The 4,890-nt window shown below is 27.6% G+C and overlaps 1 long non-coding RNA gene across 1 annotated transcript; it reads right to left on the bottom strand.

The window, feature by feature from the left end:
• Positions 1–3,194: 3,194 nt before the first annotated feature.
• On the bottom strand, positions 3,195–3,517 carry LOC104902441 (uncharacterized). Its single transcript, XR_008967594.1, has 2 exons — positions 3,479–3,517; positions 3,195–3,368 (listed from the first exon to the last, which is right to left on the bottom strand). It is a non-coding gene; the product is annotated as an uncharacterized LOC104902441 (long non-coding RNA).
• Between the last annotated feature and the right edge of the window lie 1,373 nt (positions 3,518–4,890).

The following is a 4,890-nucleotide window of genomic DNA, read 5'->3' as shown; positions in this document are numbered from 1 at the left end:
GATTAAACTAGTCACTGAAACAAATTAACCTAGTCACTATTAGACCTAATTCTCTTTTTAATATTGAGATTATCATTACTTAATTTTAATTTAGAAACAGGCGGTCTCTTACAAGACAAACTCAATACGGTGTGGCTATTTTTTTAAAAAAGTTACAGAAAATCGAGAGAGTATGTTGTATGCACTACGCTATTGATGAATGCTATTTTCTTTTTTCGCCTTTGGTGAAATGCGGAAAAGCTGGTGAATTAAGTCATAGGCCAGATATACGAAATATTACCCTTAATATTTCTTTGTGAATTGAAAAAAAAAATTCTAAAAATAATCAATACAAAATTCAAAGTCATGAACTCCAGCAGAAAAGGTTGAGATCTTATGAGAAGTTGTCGCATTTCAAATTTAGTAGCTAGCTTAGCAATAAATATAGAATTAGTTTATATAAATGCAATAAAAACTAATGCTTCATGATAAGTTCATATAATTTAAAAGTAGTAATTTATGCACGCGATGTATGTGACAGTATATTAATATTAATAGTAACATCAAAAAGTGTTAAAAAACTAACTTAAGAGTGTAATATTTATGGTGAATATTTGATGAGCGTTATGATTTTCTATTTGCATGAGTAATGTTTTACAGAAAGGACTAAGTCAAGGTAGTATATGTTATCGTGTATTTGGAAGAATATTCAACAACTCTCCTTTTAAACAATTATCTAAGTTATGTTATATATATATTTATTTATTTAAAAATACATATGTATATATTTTATATGCATATTTTATGAGTAGTAGTTAAATTTAATTTCACTTGATAATAGAGGTTTTACTTTTTAGACATACTATGGTGAGTAGTGCTTCAATAAATAAAAATTATAAATTGATATTATCTGATGATGTATGTTTATATCTTTAATCTCTATTATACTCCCTCTGTTTTTTTTATCATTCCTACTTTGACTTTGCACGTTTGCCAATGCACGTTTTAAAACTTAAATATCTTTCATTATATATTAGTAAAAATTATAACGATTGAATATTAATAAAGTACTAATTGAGACGAATCAAACAAGACCCCACATGACTATGTTTTTTCTTATAAATTGAGAACATTTGAGAAGATTCTCTCTATGCATGAATAGTGTCAAGATTCTAAGTGAGAAAGATAAAAAAAAACAGAGGGAGTATAAGGGAAGGGGGGAACAATAGTGTCCTCTTTTGAAATGCCTATTTTGCCCCCTTCCCTTTCTAAATTACAAAAGGAATGTCAAAATCAAAATCGACACTCAAAGAAAACTACCGAAAATTAATTTACAACACTCACTCACAAATCACTTAAAAGAAGAAATTTTATAAATCACTCATACAATTGAGAAAATCACGTTATAAAAATCACGCAAATCACTCATACAATTGAGAAAATCACGTTATAAAAATCACGCAAATCACTCAAATAATCAGGAAACTTTATTAAAATTTAAAATTGACATACAAACTAAAACTAATAACCTAGAACGTCAATACATACAAAAATATTTACAAAAATTTACTTAGAAATCACTATTCTCAAGAACCATTCACAATTAATGGTGGGACATGATAAAAAATAGAGGTGTATTTGTAGTGAAATCAGAATTTAGAAGTTAGACAAGGAAAAAAATTATTTACTTTTTTATAGTGTTTCCTATATATAATGAAACTCTTACATATATTTGGTCCTGTATTTTTCTATCATATAATAGCGATTAATTATCAATATAAAAAGGTTTATGTAAAATATTATTCAAGAATTAAAGTACAACATATCTCTATTATATAAGGGAAGGGGGAGCTATGGTGTCCCCGAATGAAGAGACTATATTACCCTTTTCCCATTCTAAATTACAAATTCACTTACAAATCAAAGGGAGCTTCAAATAAAAAAAAAACTAAAAATATAATTATAACAATCACTCACAAGTCAACTAAAATCATAAAATTGCATAATTTACGTTATGCAAATCACTAAAATGAGGAAACTTTACAAAAACTTAAAAATTCACTTACAAAATACAACCTATGAAAAAATTGACTTGAAATCAAAATGTCCAGTTTCTTTACAATTTATGAAGTATTGTACTTAATTCAAAAATCAACTAAAAAATTATAATATTAGAAATCATAGATAAATTCAATAAAATTTCTATTTTATTCATAGAATTTAACTTTGAAAAGTATAAAAAACAAAAAGAATGGTGAGAGACTTAAGTGACATAAACTAAACCAATCAAATTTTGCAACTAAAAACAAGTATACTTCGTATGTCTAATGTTCAAATTTTGACTCTTATACCGAAGAAAATCGAGTTTATGTTTCGAAAAAAATTCAAGCACGCATCGCGTGCCAAACATAAAAAATTTTAGTTGTTTATTATCCCAACTGATTGTGCTCCCCAAAAAATTTAAAAAATGAATATTCCTTAATTACGTTTTTTAATTCTTTTATGGTCTGTTAATGCATATTATTTAAATTGTTATTGCAACTAAGATTTTAGATAGTAAGAATCTTGTGAATCTTTGTTTTTATAATTGTTTTAAAATTGATTTAGTCATCAATTTATATTTTCAATGGTGAGTTTTCTCTTTTTACACATTTTTATGTATTTATTTTTGGTAATGTAAAACTTTCTTTACTATCCATATTTGTAAATAAGGGTATATAAGTATTTCCAAAAGGGGACACCATAACTTCCCCCTTGGCTTATATAATAGAGATAAGTGGGACAAGTTTTCTAAAACCACGATTTGTTTATTAACTAGTGTGTGGCCCGGGCTATGCCCCGGGGTTACTGTTAACATTTTTGTATGGTTTTATTCTGGTGTTTATTGTTCATGAAAATCGTGTTATTTCCTTCTTATTATTTAAATGTAATTTCTTGTATTATTGGTCATTTAAAAAAAAATTTCAACAACAAATTATGCATTTAAAAGGGATTCCAAGCACAATATAGTACTAATGTAAGAGTTTCATGGTGTTTATAAACTAAAGAGATTGACAAACAATACAAAACGTCGAAGTCTTTTATTCTAATATTTTAAAAAAGTGATGTGATTCATTATGTTTTATTGCTGCCGGACCTTCAATGTACTCCTCATTCTACAAAAAGAGAAGACAAAAAATTAAAATTTTATTAATATGGCCATCACATAGAAAATCTAATGAAAGATGAAATAGTAATTACTTAAATAAATATGCACATTCTTCTGCCCAGTCGACATAAGTTACATAGTCTACTATATAAGCCGATAGATGAAGAGGATGAAATACAAAAATATATGCATTGCGCACACGTGTAAGAAGTTCCGATCGTAGCAAAACTCTATCATGCACCTGCAATAGATAAATCAAAATAACATAATTAATCTGAAAATTACAACGTACATTATATTTCAATTTAGTCATGTTATCAATAAGAGTAAATTCATAAAATTATATAGTACCGCATCAAACATGTGCTTCAATTTTGCTTTAGTTGAATGAGTATAAATCAATCTGTTTTGTAAAGAGCTTGACACGCATTGTACCGGTAGAGTCGAATATAGTCATATATCCAGAAACACTTTTTTTTATTGTGGATATATAAAAAACAAATATATAAAGTTAGTAAACAGGTTGATAAAAAGTAATTATAACTCTAACACGTTTATAAAATTTATATCCAAATAGTATAAAAAAAAGAGTACCTAATAGTTGTTGGAGGCTTTTCTTTGTTACAATTACTACAAATCATATGCTCACTAACATGTTGTATATCAAGTCCACAAAATGTGCAAGCATCATACCATGTAAAACTATCAACATCGATATCAATTAATCTCCCAACCATTCTGTAGTGCTTTCCCTGTGCGTTAATCAAAATAGTAATAGTTTGGATATAGAAAGTAAAATTTTCCTAGAAAATAATTTCGACGTAAATAATTGTATATCACATACTTTTCTTTTTCGTTTGTAGCTCGCTATAGTTGTCCGGATTGCATTTGAAGTCGACAATGCCCGATTTATTGATAGTCCACAATTATTAAACCACTTCATCTTCCTCTTGGCAAAATTATCACAGACAAACCTGATTATTAATCAGGGCAATGATTATAAATACAGACACACACACACATATAAATATACGTTCCATCATTACCAATCCAATAGAGTTGATGCATCTACATTATTTGGATTGATAAATAACCTTGTGTATCTTCCTGTGATTAGAAAATAAGCTGAAATTGAACAGAAAATTTAAATTAAAACCTCATCTATAAATATTACAAAACATAATTAATATTATTACTTTTAGAAAACCATTATTATCACTTTTAAGAAAATTGTTTTAATTTGCATACAAATCGCACCATTCATTTTCCTAACATACACCCCACAAGCCAATAGTGTGTTATACTGCCCAGCACTTTGTTGAACCTCGTTTTCATATTCACTAACAAATTGGTTCATAAGGATCAATCTAACAGCAACGCAACTGCATCAACATTGGAAGATGGAAAAATACATTATTTCAAGTTGAAAATGAATAGCTATAGTATTAAAAATAATAAATTTGAATATATCGATAATCAGGACTCAATATAAAACTAATAAAAAAGAGTAATAAATATAAGTGTGAACACCTTCTATCTAGAACAACAACATCTTGCATACGGGTTGCGTCATCGTTACAAACAAAAGCCTTACCTGCATGTACAACAATCCCCAAAATATCTACAATATATATTTTAAGAATCAACACGTTAGATGGAAAATAGTATGTCTAATTGATTTGTTATAAAATTTGTTGCACAATGTACCTATAAGATTGGTGTCATTGTAATTGCAAGCTTCTATTGATTGAAGGGAAACCAAC

This window comes from Beta vulgaris, chromosome 9, assembly GCF_026745355.1.
Source record: "Beta vulgaris subsp. vulgaris cultivar EL10 chromosome 9, EL10.2, whole genome shotgun sequence".
Taxonomy (NCBI): domain Eukaryota; kingdom Viridiplantae; phylum Streptophyta; class Magnoliopsida; order Caryophyllales; family Amaranthaceae; genus Beta; species Beta vulgaris.
Note: the sequence above shows the minus strand (reverse complement) of the source record. Positions and strands in the feature narration are given on the sequence as shown.